The sequence below is a fragment of the Culex quinquefasciatus genome, chromosome 2 (assembly GCF_015732765.1).
Source record: "Culex quinquefasciatus strain JHB chromosome 2, VPISU_Cqui_1.0_pri_paternal, whole genome shotgun sequence".
In the NCBI taxonomy this organism is placed as follows: Eukaryota; Metazoa; Arthropoda; class Insecta; order Diptera; family Culicidae; genus Culex; species Culex quinquefasciatus.
In genome coordinates this window covers 108,892,270-108,906,303 of record NC_051862.1, presented here as the reverse complement: position 1 = coordinate 108,906,303, position 14,034 = coordinate 108,892,270, and the positions used below count along the sequence as shown (strand labels likewise).

General features: G+C 40.6%; 1 long non-coding RNA gene across 1 annotated transcript; it reads left to right on the top strand.

Annotated features, from left to right (window-relative positions):
- The first annotated feature begins 1,016 nt into the window (after positions 1-1,016).
- On the top strand, positions 1,017-1,976 carry LOC119767113. Its single transcript, XR_005277332.1, has 2 exons — positions 1,017-1,233; positions 1,296-1,976. It is a non-coding gene; the product is annotated as an uncharacterized LOC119767113 (long non-coding RNA).
- The last annotated feature ends 12,058 nt before the right edge of the window (positions 1,977-14,034 follow it).

The window sequence follows — 14,034 nt, the reverse complement described above, 5'->3', positions numbered from 1 at the left end:
TGATTTTTTTTGGTATGTTTTTATGATGAGATTTTTTTTATGATTGTTAGAATGTTTGCGATGCCAGCTACCAGGAAACTTTTCAAATCAGTTCTCAAAAGTTTTTTTTAGTTAATTCAGTTCAAGATCATCAAGATTTATTCTGTTGTTTGATATTTTTTTGAAGTTGCGGTTTTTTGATATCCTTTCCTCATGTAATATAATTTGTTAGCTCTTCTTTATTCTTGTACATATTTTTTGCCGAAGTTTTGTAGATATTATTATAGTTTTATTTCAATGAATTTTATATGAAGTTTTGGATATTCTTAGTAGCTTCTGCTGGAGACCGGAGTCTAAAAACGTTGATGGTCTAGTAGCAGGCGTAGTTTTTGAAATTACGTGCTGGAAACAGAGAGTGAGCCACTGGCGATGACCCTATATGACCCCGGAAGCGAAATGTTATTCAGAAATTCAGATAAATTTCAGCTTCGAAAATTTGATTGGTTTTGGGTAAGAAATTTTCAATCTCAGTTCCAAACCAATCAAATTTTCGAAAATTTAGTAGGGAATGATGTAATAAGGTGCCCTTTTACAGAAAAAAATCGATCGAAGAACCCCTTGATTAATGTTTAGGAAATGAATTCCCCTTTCGAAAGCTCCCGCAAGTTCACGGCAGAGTTAATTCGCGAACTCAGCCATTCGTTCACTCACTATGAGCTACCGTCCTAAACCGGACACCGTACTCTCGCGACGCGCACTCACAAAATCAGAACTTTTACAATCTTTTTTCCTAGCCTCGTGAGATTTCTATACACGAAGGGCAAACTTCGTGGTTTCTGAAAAAAGGGCAAGCGGGATGGCTAGATTTCAAAACATCAAGAGGGAAGGGAACATGCTATGGACTGATCTGAAAAACTCAACAATTCGACAGAAGAAGACAAATTTGGAAAAAACTAAAGAACGAAGAAATTTCGGGTTTGTAGTTTCCGATAGCCAAAGTCTCGATTCTGGCACCTCATCTGAAGGTTCCTGACTTTGACTCGTCCACTTTGTCACCGACCGTGGTAGGAGCGGGAGTGATTGCTAGTTTAGAGTTTGGATGGTAATTAGAGGACGTGACGTTTTGACCAAGTTCAGTGTTAACTTTTTTTCGAAACCCTTTCCCTTAGATCGTGAGGTGCTACAAATCACCGACAGAGTAGGCTAGTTAGTTTGGCAAGGTAGAATCGTGGATTGTTGGCGAAACAAGTCCAGGTAAAATGCGTGTGTTGTGTGTGTCGTGCCATGTGCGTGTTCTAACCTCACCAACCCAACAGACTAGTTGGCCAGGTACTCTATCCGGCGTCTTCGAAATCTGCTGCTGCGCTACAACCCATCCGTTTCGAACGTCCGTCGGAGAAACCCGCCGTACCACACCCGGTGGCAAAAAGACCAAGTCAAGTCGCCACGTGCCGGAAGAAGCGTGACGTCACCAACGCGCTTAAGGTCATCCCGTCGGGTCCAACACGTCCATCCGGACCACGTGGGAGATCATCGAGGAACGACAACTTCCGGAACCGAACCCGGATCTGCTGAACGACCGTCGGGGATTCCCGACGCCGCTGCTGTAACAACCAACAACAGGTCAGACCGTGAGTAGTACCAAAATCCATGCGCATGTGATCACAGCCCCTGAGGGTACCCCATGAAAAGCGCGCCGCGCCAAATGAACACGCACACGTAAAGCACGCAGCCCAAAACGTGCACTTGGGCGGATAGGTAGGGAAAGGGAAGAGAGACAGGTTAGCCGAGACGGCTAAGGCGCCAGTAGGAAGATGAACACGAATTTACCGAAGAAGCTTGGAAGCGAGATGGTCGCAGTTCGAATCCCGTCGGGATCAAACCGTTTTTTTGTGAACACCCCCACGATGTAAATACACTTCGATCGAAATGAACAGTTTTCTGCAGTTTGAGCAATAAAAAGCGACCAGGAGGTTTTCACTGGGTTTTGGGATAAATTGTTGCGTTCTTCTTTTTCTTTTGGAGTGGCTGGCTCAGTAGTCTTCTTTTTTAGTAGTTTTTCCAGCCCAATTATCTTCTACTCCCAAAGCGAGACGCGGCACAGTGGGCGGGAAGATTTCACCGGTGATGATCCAGAGGTAGGAATCGGTTTTGGTTATTGGCTGAACGTTTTTTTTTTGGTGGTTTTGTTGAGTTTTCCTGATCATTTCTTAGTTTGTTGAACCTCTTGAGTTTGGGAGACAGTCGTTTCGTCTTTGATCCTGTTTCAGGAAACCAAGATAAACCCGCCCTTCGGTTAGGGGTCTCACGTGGCCGGGCACCCGTGATGACGGTTGGTCTTCCCTCGGTTTACCGTCGGAAGTGGCGCATTTAAGCCAACCGTTTACTAGTCAAACACTTGACAGACTGTCTCACATTACAACGGAGAGACCGTGCCCAGAAATTTTAACAATTTAGATTGTTGATTTTACTTTCGTAAATTTTAACAAAACCGTACTTGTCACTGCCAATTTTCAGTTAAATTAACCAAAATTCAGTAATAATTTAATAACCTGTTTGTTGAAAATGCTAAAGGCAAAAAGCTAACAGATTTCCCGAACTCGAATGAACGTGCTCGTCTGTTAGCTTTGGTTTTAGGAAAATCAAAAATTTTGTTGGTTGAATATAATTTACATTTGGTTGAATATTTAAAAGATGAACTTGGGTTTGTTTACGTCTGTCATTCGAAGTGAGGATTCGAACGAGAGCAGTCGATTTGTTGAGTTTGTGTTGTTAATTTTGATGTGAGAGGATGTGAAAGGTGAAAATCACACTATTTGGCTAATGTTGAAGTGGCAAATCCAAGTGTTGCAACTGGAAAGGTGGAATTGGTGAGTAGGTTTGTTGATGATTTCTTTGCAGGTGATTAACTATGAAGAGCCTCTTGCCATAAGGATCTCTGATGCGAGTGAGTTGAACACGTTATAAGAATGTATGAAGGAAAGAGAAGGCAGTAGAAGGGAGATGCGGGCCCAGGAAAATTTAACAAAATGTTGGTTAATCCAAGTAAGTATGGGTTTATTTTTGCACAATAATTTATCTAATTAGATTCTTATTAGAAAACTGAATCATTAAAAAGCTTCGTAATTACGACGGATCTTAATGAACCATTGTTTTTTTTTTCAGAATCATCAATTATAAAATACCAATTATAAAATTCATAGAAATGCGTACACATGACAACATAAAAAATAGAGATGAAGTAAAATATAAAAAAAAATAAAAATATATAAAAGAAGATAATTATATTAACTTGAAAGTTTCGTTGCAATAAACCTGAGACCATTGTAGATGATGATGACTTGTCTGATGATTTCACAGTGATGGTAAGGGAATACAACACCTAATTTTATACAACATAATATATTTTATAAGCTTAAAACTTGGTGAAAATTTTGCTCAGTTTCTATTTTTAAGGAATTCACGAGAAATTAAACATCTTTTTGAAATATGTTAAACAAAATTTGTAATATGCTTTATTATTATTTTTAAGTTTAATGCAACGTAATTTTTTAAAACATTAATCAAACTTTACATGTTTTATAACAACAGTTAGTTTTGTTTTGATGCTTTTTAACAGTAATTTAACAACTTCATGCAAAAAAAAACAAATTAGTACTAAACGTTGAATTTTTAGGCAGAATAAATGCGAATATAAAAACACTCAGCATTAATTTGTGAGGCATTATTACAAAATTTACTGCAAATTCAATAACAATATTGCTAATAACTGCTAGTTATTGACTACATATACAAATATTTTTCTGTATTAAAGTAAGAAATTAGTTAAAATATAGCAAGAAATTCGGCCCAGCCTGTATCGTTAGATAATTAAAGAAAATATATATCAACACTTACATAAATTATGTCTAATTAAGAAATGTTTTGTTATAAACCACTAATCATTTGCTGCATGCAAAAATATTTCGGTTGATACAACGAAAAAAAAATGTTGAAAAATAGTTGAAAAATATTTCCTAGCCAGTTTTTAACAGAATATTCCAAAATATTTCAGCTGAAAACACAGTTCACAGCCAGAGTTCAAGTGACAAAGACTTGTTTTTTAAGTCGCTCTCGCATGCTACATTCTTGTGAATAGTTGGTGTCGGACATTGTCCGACTGGCATTGTTTGCCAGCAAATTTGCCTTTACTCGGCACATTTGCAGCAGCCGAAATGGAACCCAAGAGGGAGAACACCATCAAGCTCCGGTTCGGAGCTGGTGCAAGGAACCCGAACAATGGAGAAGTCTTCAAATTTTTCACGAAGCAGCAGTGGACGAGCGACGTGCTCAGCGCTATGTACCGGGATGACTTTTGTGTCTTCATCCGGTTCAAATCGGACGAGCTAATGCAGGGTACCTTGGTGCAGCTTGGGAACAGGGTCAACTTTGAGTATGACGACGGTACGACGGTGTGGGTCAATGTTACGGCCGCAAACGGCACGTTTAAGTACGTCCGGATCTTTGGGTTGCCGCCCGAAGTGGACGACAGGCAGATCTCTGCGGCCATGTGCAAGTTCGGCACCATTCAGCTGATGGTGCGGGAAAGGTTCCCAGTGGAGACCGGCTTCCCGGTCTGGAACGGGGTTCGCGGACTCCACATGGAAGTTACGGCAGCGATTCCAGCAAAGTGAACATCCAACACGTGAAAGCGAGGATTTACTATGATGGCTTGCAAAACAAATGCTTTGCCTGTGGAGCACTCGAACATCTGAAGGCCAACTGCCCAAACCGGAAACCTGTAAACGGAGGACTCACTGTGCTAACCAAGCCGAGCGAAGGATCGTTTGCCAGCATTGTCACGAACGGGACGGCGGCTCTTCCACTACCAACGCCAACTATGGTGGTGTTGAACAAGCCGGGAGGAAGCCAGGAGACGGGAACGGGGGGAATGGAAGCGACCTTGCGGATCAACAGGCCGCTGGTCAGGAGGCGGCAATCCAACAGCCTGCAGCTCAAGTTGTTCCTGATCAGGAGAGCTTGGGAGATAGGCCGGCGAATGGAAGCTCTACGGACGGGGCCTTGGGTCGGTCTGATGCGGATGTTGGGGAGTTGGGCGGGACGGAGTCTACGGGTAAGCAATCCACACAGAAAAAAAGTGTAAATTTACCCGACACTGAAACCATGTTTTAAACGTAAACGTGCTCAATGTAAATTCGAAATTCAATGTAAATTGTTAGATCGCATTTAAAGAGCCTACGTGTAAATTGAGATTCAACTTAATGCATGAATCTCATTTAAATGGAAATTATACTTCAGAGAAATCATAAATTTGTAAATTAGAGAATCATGTAAATGTGTTTATAATGTATTTTCTCATAAATGTAAATCGAAAAAGAATTTAAATTTAAAAGTTTAAACTGTTTTGTGAGTGACAGCTGACAAAAACAAATCAGTTTATTTGTTATTGATGTTCGGTGCGCTTGGAGCGGCGTAGATTGGAAGTGTTTTCATGTCAAATTACAAGATAAATGTTTCGTTTTAGTGAAAACAAACTTGATAAAGTGTTTAGCGGTTGCGGCGTCAGTCGGGAAACATTGGCCAACGGGTGTTATAGACGTACTCCGTGAAGAATCCGGCAGACAGATTCAAAACACAAATCTGCGCTAAATGGTAAGCATTTGAAATATTTGTTTGCTAAAAATTCGTGCAATTGAATAATAACTATGGATTCTAATACACCTTTTCATTCAACGCATTTTTGGCAGCAATTTCTGCAGCAGATTAATCTTATCAGACAGTTCCGGAGCTCAGATGCTGGCGACGGTGGCGTAGTTGGTTGGATTGGGCGTTGGTTTGTGTGTGTGTGCACTTGGCCAGGCAACTGTTGTCACGGTTGTCACTCATTTTCCTGCTACACCCTTACCAAAAATCATGATTTTTTGAGTTCCAAATCCCACTTTTCATACGATTTTTTGAGTTCAGGTACTACAACCATAAAAATGGTTATTTGGGTTGAACTGAAAAATTCGTATGAAAAGTGGGATTTGGAACTCAAAAAATCATGATTTTCGGTAAGGGTGTACTGCTAAATATTTTTCAATCGTTGAGCCTCATATTCCAATCAATTTCTTTTTGTTTCAATTTTTTTCAGCCGAGAACGGAATGTCAAAAGTGTCGGAGTACACGAATAATGTAATGTGTTCAAAATCTTAGTTTGAGTGTTCCATGATTTAGACACTCCGACAAAGCAAGCACTCTTATTTTATTTCTCACGTTTCGAAACAAAAGTGGGCAGCATTATCCCACCGGCAGTCGCGTACGTGTACTTTGTACACACTTTGTAAAACACGCGATTTCCGAAGGGTTTGAAATAATGCCAATGCAAATTTAGTTTCTGGACTTTTTTTTATTAGGTCATTTAACTTTGATGGACATAAGGTGTGACATAAGGGGGTCTAGGAGGGGGTACACTAGTGTGTAAATAACAAAAATCGAGCTCAGGGATACCCCCTGATACGATATCTTAGGCAAAATTATGTAAGTGTGATTTTTTTTTGTGAAATCGGTCGTTAAAGTTGGTGTAAAAAATATTTTCGTACAAAAACGACTTCTTCAAATCGCTATTAACTCGGATCGTTTTGTCGTTTTCGACAAAGATGTTTATCATAAAATTTTGCTCAAGAATCTCACATTTGACAATGATCCGACACATTTAACGCCACCTTTTGGTGGAATTTAGATTTTTTGCTTTTCCCCATACATTTTTGCGGTTTATTTTTCATACAAATTTCAACGATAAAAAGCAACCTTTATACCTTAACCGATTTGGCTCAAAATTTGCACTGTTACTTATATTTACCTAAAGAATCGAACCAGGAGGTATGTATCTCTTAATATTGTCCAAAATATATATTTTTCTTGCCACTTGGTACACTCAATGTTTGTATTTGTTTTTTTTACCGTCTAATATTCATAATATAAACCTTTTTTTTGCATGAGTGGAATCGGGTACACTAGTGTGTAAATAACAAAAATCGAGCTCAGGGATACCCCCTGATACGATATCTTAGGCAAAATTATGTAAGTGTGAAATTTTTTTGTGAAATCGGTCGTTAAAGTTGGTGTAAAAAATCTTTTCGTACAAAAACGACTTCTTCAAATCGCTATTAACTCGGATCGTTTTGTCGTTTTCGACAAAGATGTTTATCATAAAATTTTGCTCAAGAATCTCACATTTGACAATGATCCATTTAACGCCACCTTTTGGTGGAATTTTGATTTTTTTGCTTTTCCCCATACATTTTTGCGGTTTATTTTTCATACAAATTTCAACGATAAAAAGCAACCTTTATACCTTAACCGATTTGGCTCAAAATTTGCACTGTTACTTATATTTACCTAAAGAATCGAACCAGGAGGTATGTATCTCTTAATATTGTCCAAAATATATATTTTTCTTGCCACTTGGTACACTCAATGTTTGTATTTGTTTTTTTTTTTACCGTCTAATATTCATAATATAAACCTTTTTTTTGCATGAGTGGAATCGTGTGATTTTGCCATGGGTAAATAGATCCATACACCTCCCAAACTTTGAGTAGCTGAATAAAAAAAAGTGTTATAGGGGCTGGACTAAAAACCTAGGACATTATTTTTGAATTTTATGATTAACTTTTAACACAGAGAACAGATGTACATCTAGGCTCGAACTTGTGTGTAAACACTGTAGCACTCACAAAATGTGTTGCATACAATCTTGCATCAAAGAAATTAGGGTGTAAAGGATACGCTTGGCGGCGCCACCGTCGCAGCTGAGATTACTTGACTTAACAATGTATAATGGCTCAATAATTTCCTCAGAAAAATAATATTTTCCTCGTTTATAAACTAAATTTACTTCAGTACAATTTCAATTGACCGCAAATAATGCAAAAATGCATTAACATTAAAAAAAACATAGCAGAAAACTTGTTTAAAACATATTTTTTTGAACGATAGCTTAAAATAGTACCTTTTTACTCTGATTTCGTTTTGTTTACCTTCACAGCTGATTTTGTTATTTTCTTTTGCGCGTAAAATCGTACCCCTACGATGAAGGACAGTAGGACATTGGTCTGATGTCGTTCGTTCGGAATGTTTTGTGCAGTGAATGGATGGTCCAACGTTCTGCTACTGTAGGTCATCATGATTTTTGAAGTGGCGCTATCTAGGCGGATGATGCACACCCTAGCTCTTTTCAACGTATCTTGGTTTAAATTTTTACACACGTTTTTCGACGCTTTTTATTCAGTGATGTACATCTGTTCTCTGTGATATTGCGTCCTTTTGAATGAATCGAGTCTCCCTACTTAGAAAATTTCATGCCCTTCAAGAATACTTTACCCAGATTATTTGTGCAAGCTTGTACAAATATGTGCCAGCTCAGATACGCATTCAGTAATATTGCGTCCTTTTGAATAAAACCAGTCTATCTACTTAGGCGTCATCCATAAAGAATGTCACACTAAAATCGGCCAAAATTAACCTCCCCTCCCCCCTATGTCACACTTTGTCACGCTGGCTCCCTTGAAAAGTACGTCATGATTTGTTGGACCCTCCCCCTCTTCATCTTTACTTTTTGTACAATCTAGATTAAATTTTAAAAAGGTCCTATCTGCATAGGAAACCCATTACTCATAGGTTATTTTGAAAATTAGACGATTTATAAATGTAGAATAAATAAATCGGAGTTCAATCGAGGAAGTTTTTTTTTTTTTAAAGGGTTGTGTTTGGATTTTTTTATATGATGATTTATTTTTTTTATATGATAACACTACTCGACAAAACAAAACTTGTGTCAAGGGATTGACGATATCTCATCGGTTCCTCAGAGAAAAGGCATCCCCGAATCCGATGCAATCGACAGAATTTGATTTTATGTCCACGCGGACTGACGAGAAGCTGGTAAATTTTTTAACATAAAAAATCGAACAATTTAAAAAAACTTGCGTCTCCTCCCAACTATATGAGCCATCTACAAAAATATGGAGGCGCCTGGTGCATAGCCATTTCCTTTAAGCACAACGGAAACAACCAATACAAATGTATAAAAAGTTGTCAAGTTCGGGGTACACAGCTAGCATTTTTTGTACGATTATAAAAATAAATATTAAAAGTTTAAAATTAAAATATTTGAAAAACTTTTTTTTTAAATATATTTGTTTACTAAAATTTTATGTTTCTCAAAGGTCTATGGGTACTTCGGGATGTCCATGGTAATCCAAGGACTCCCTAGAGTTAAGATCTATGAGTCTACCGCCGTAACAAGCAAGAGGTCGTCGGATTTTGACCCCGGATTATGTGCGTATAGCATCAGTGGATATGGTAGACTACTATATGAATGTAATGGGATGTACATGGTCATCCAAGGACTCCTGGAGTTAAGATCTATGAGTCTACCGCCGTAACAAGCAAGAGGTCGTCAGATTTTGACCCCGGATCATGTGCGTATAGCATCAGTGGATATGGTAGACTACTATATGAATGTAATGGGATGTACATGGTCATCCAAGGACTCCCTGGAGTTAAGATCTACGAGTCTACCGCCGTAACAAGCAAGAGGTCGTCGGATTTTGACCCCGGATCATGTGAGTATAGCATCAGTGGATATGGTAGACTACTATATGAATGTAATGGGATGTCCATGGTCATCCAAGGACTCCCTGGAGTTAAGATCTATGAGTCTACCGCCGTAACAAGCAAGAGGTCGTCAGATTTTGACCCCGGATCATGTGCGTATAGCATCAGTGGATATGGTAGACTACTATATGAATGTAATGGGATGTACATGGTCATCCAAGGACTCCCTGGAGTTAAGATCTACGAGTCTACCGCCGTAACAAGCAAGAGGTCGTCGGATTTTGACCCCGGATCATGTGAGTATAGCATCAGTGGATATGGTAGACTACTATATGAATGTAATGGGATGTACATGGTCATCCAAGGACTCCCTGGAGTTAAGATCTATGAGTCTACCGCCGTAACAAGCAAGAGGTCGTCAGATTTTGACCCCGGATCATGTGCGTATAGCATCAGTGGATATGGTAGACTACTATATGAATGTAATGGGATGTACATGGTCATCCAAGGACTCCCTGGAGTTAAGATCTACGAGTCTACCGCCGTAACAAGCAAGAGGTCGTCGGATTTTGACCCCGGATTATGTGCGTATAGCATCAGTGGATATGGTAAACTACTATATGAATGTAATGGGATGTACATGGTCATCCAAGGACTCCCTGGAGTTAAGATCTACGAGTCTACTGCCGTAACAAGCAAGAGGTCGTCGGATTTTGACCCCGGATCATGTGAGTATAGCATCAGTGGATATGGTAGACTACTATATGAATGTAATGGGATGTACATGGTCATCCAAGGACTCCCTGGAGTTAAGATCTACGAGTCTACCGCCGTAACAAGCAAGAGGTCGTCGGATTTTGACCCCGGATCATGTGAGTATAGCATCAGTGGATATGGTAGACTACTATATGAATGTAATGGGATGTACATGGTCATCCAAGGACTCCCTGGAGTTAAGATCTACGAGTCTACCGCCGTAACAAGCAAGAGGTCGTCGGATTTTGACCCCGGATCATGTGAGTATAGCATCAGTGGATATGGTAGACTACTATATGAATGTAATGGGATGTCCATGGTCATCCAAGGACTCCCTGGAGTTAAGATCTATGAGTCTACCGCCGTAACAAGCAAGAGGTCGTCAGATTTTGACCCCGGATCATGTGCGTATAGCATCAGTGGATATGGTAGACTACTATATGAATGTAATGGGATGTACATGGTCTTCTAAGGACTCCTGGAGTTAAGATCTACGAGTCTACCGCCGTAACAAGCAAGAGGTCGTCGGATTTTGACCCCGGATCATGTGCGTATAGCACCAGTGGATATGGTAGACTACTATATGAATGTAATGGGATGTCCATGGTCATCCAAGGACTCCCTGAGTTAAGATCTATGAGTCTACCGCCGTAACAAGCAAGAGGTCGTCGGATTTTGAGCCCGGATTATGTGCGTATAGCATCAGTGGATATGGTAGACTACTATATGAATGTAATGGGATGTACATGGTCATCCAAGGACTCCCTGGAGTTAAGATCTACGAGTCTACCGCCGTAACAAGCAAGAGGTCGTCGGATTATGACCCCGGATCATGTGCGTATAGCACCAGTGGATATGGTAGACTACTATATGAATGTAATGGGATGTCCATGGTCATCCAAGGACTCCTGAAGTTAAGATCTATGAGTCTACCGCCGTAACAAGCAAGAGGTCGTCAGATTTTGACCCCGGATCATGTGCGTATAGCACCAGTGGATATCGTAGACTACTATATGAATGTAATGGGATGTCCATGGTCATCCAAGGACTCCCTGGAGTTAAGATATACGAGTCTACCGCCGTAACAAGCAAGAGGTCGTCGGATTTTGACCCCGGATCATGTGCGTATAGCACCAGTGGATATGGTAGACTACTATATGAATGTAATGGGATGTCCATGGTCATCCAAGGACTCCCTGGAGTTAAGATCTATGAGTCTACCGCCGTAACAAGCAAGAGGTCGTCGGATTTTGACCTCGGATCATGTGCGTATAGCATCGGTGGATATGGTAGACTACTATATGAATGTAATGGGATGTACATGGTCATCCAAGGACTCCCTGGAGTTAAGATCTACGAGTCTACCGCCGTAACAAGCAAGAGGTCGTCGGATTTTGACCCCGGATCATGTGAGTATAGCATCAGTGGATATGGTAGACTACTATATGAATGTAATGGGATGTACATGGTCATCCAAGGACTCCCTGGAGTTAAGATCTACAATCGATGTAAAGTTATCGAAATATTTCAGTTTGAACGATGAACAAAAGTCCTTGCTTACCACTTTAGCCAAACGGCGACCTCTTTTTTGTTACGGCGGTAGACTCGTAGATCTTAACTCCAGGGAGTCCTTGGATGACCATGTACATCCCATTACATTCATATAGTAGTCTACCATATCCACTGATGCTATACGCACATAATCCGGGGTCAAAATCCGACGACCTCTTGCTTGTTACGGCGGTAGACTCGTAGATCTTAACTCCAGGGAGTGCTTAGATGACCATGGACATCCCATTACATTCATATAGTAGTCTACCACTGATGCTATACGCACATAATCCGGGGTCAAAATCCGACGACCTCTTGCTTGTTACGGCGGTAGACTCGTAGATCTTAACTCCAGGGAGTCCTTAGAAGACCATGTACATCCCATTACATTCATATAGTAGTCTACCATATCCACTAATGCTATACGCACATAATCCGTGGTCAAAATCCGACGACCTCTTGCTTGTTACGGCGGTAGACTCGTAGATCTTAACTCCAGGGAGTCCTTGGATGACCATGTACATCCCATTACATTCATATAGTAGTCTACCATATCCACTGATGCTATACGCACATAATCCGGGGTCAAAATCGACGACCTCTTGCTTGTTACGGCGGTAGACTCGTAGATCTTAACTCCAGGGAGTCCTTGGATGACCATGGACATCCCATTACATTCATATAGTAGTCTACCATATCCACTGATGCTATACGCACATGATCCGGGGTCAAAATCTGACGACCTCTTGCTTGTTACGGCGGTAGACTCATAGATCTTAACTCCAGGGAGTCCTTGGATGACCATGTACATCCCATTACATTCATATAGTAGTCTACCATATCCACTGATGCTATACGCACATAATCCGGGGTCAAAATCCGACGACCTCTTGCTTGTTACGGCGGTAGACTCGTAGATCTTAACTCCAGGGAGTCCTTGGATGACCATGGACATCCCATTACATTCATATAGTAGTCTACCATATCCACTGATGCTATACGCACATGATCCGGGGTCAAAATCTGACGACCTCTTGCTTGTTACGGCGGTAGACTCATAGATCTTAACTCCAGGGAGTCCTTGGATGACCATGTACATCCCATTACATTCATATAGTAGTCTACCATATCCACTGATGCTATACGCACATAATCCGGGGTCAAAATCCGACGACCTCTTGCTTGTTACGGCGGTAGACTCGTAGATCTTAACTCCAGGGAGTCCTTGGATGACCATGTACATCCCATTACATTCATATAGTAGTCTACCATATCCACTGATGCTATACGCACATAATCCGGGGTCAAAATCCGACGACCTCTTGCTTGTTACGGCGGTAGACTCGTAGATCTTAACTCCAGGGAGTCCTTGGATGACCATGGACATCCCATTACATTCATATAGTAGTCTACCATATCCACTGATGCTATACGCACATGATCCGGGGTCAAAATCTGACGACCTCTTGCTTGTTACGGCGGTAGACTCATAGATCTTAACTCCAGGGAGTCCTTGATGACCATGTACATCCCATTACATTCATATAGTAGTCTACCATATCCACTGATGCTATACGCACATAATCCGGGGTCAAAATCCGACGACCTCTTGCTTGTTACGGCGGTAGACTCGTAGATCTTAACTCCAGGGAGTCCTTAGAAGACCATGTACATCCCATTACATTCATATAGTAGTCTACCATATCCACTAATGCTATACGCACATGATCCGGGGTCAAAATCCGACGACCTCTTGCTTGTTACGGCGGTAGACTCGTAGATCTTAACTCCAGGGAGTCCTTGGATGACCATGTACATCCCATTACATTCATATAGTAGTCTACCATATCCACTGATGCTATACGCACATAATCCGGGGTCAAAATCCGACGACCTCTTGCTTGTTACGGCGGTAGACTCATAGATCTTAACTCTAGGGAGTCCTTGGATTACCATGGACATCCCGAAGTACCCATAGACCTTTGAGAAACATAAAATTTTAGTAAACAAATATATTTAAAAAAAATGTTTTTCAAATATTTTAATTTTAAACTTTTAATATTTATTTTTATAATCGTACAAAAAATGCTAGCTGTGGACCCCCCGAACTTGACAACTTTTTATACATTTGTATTGGTTGTTTCCGTT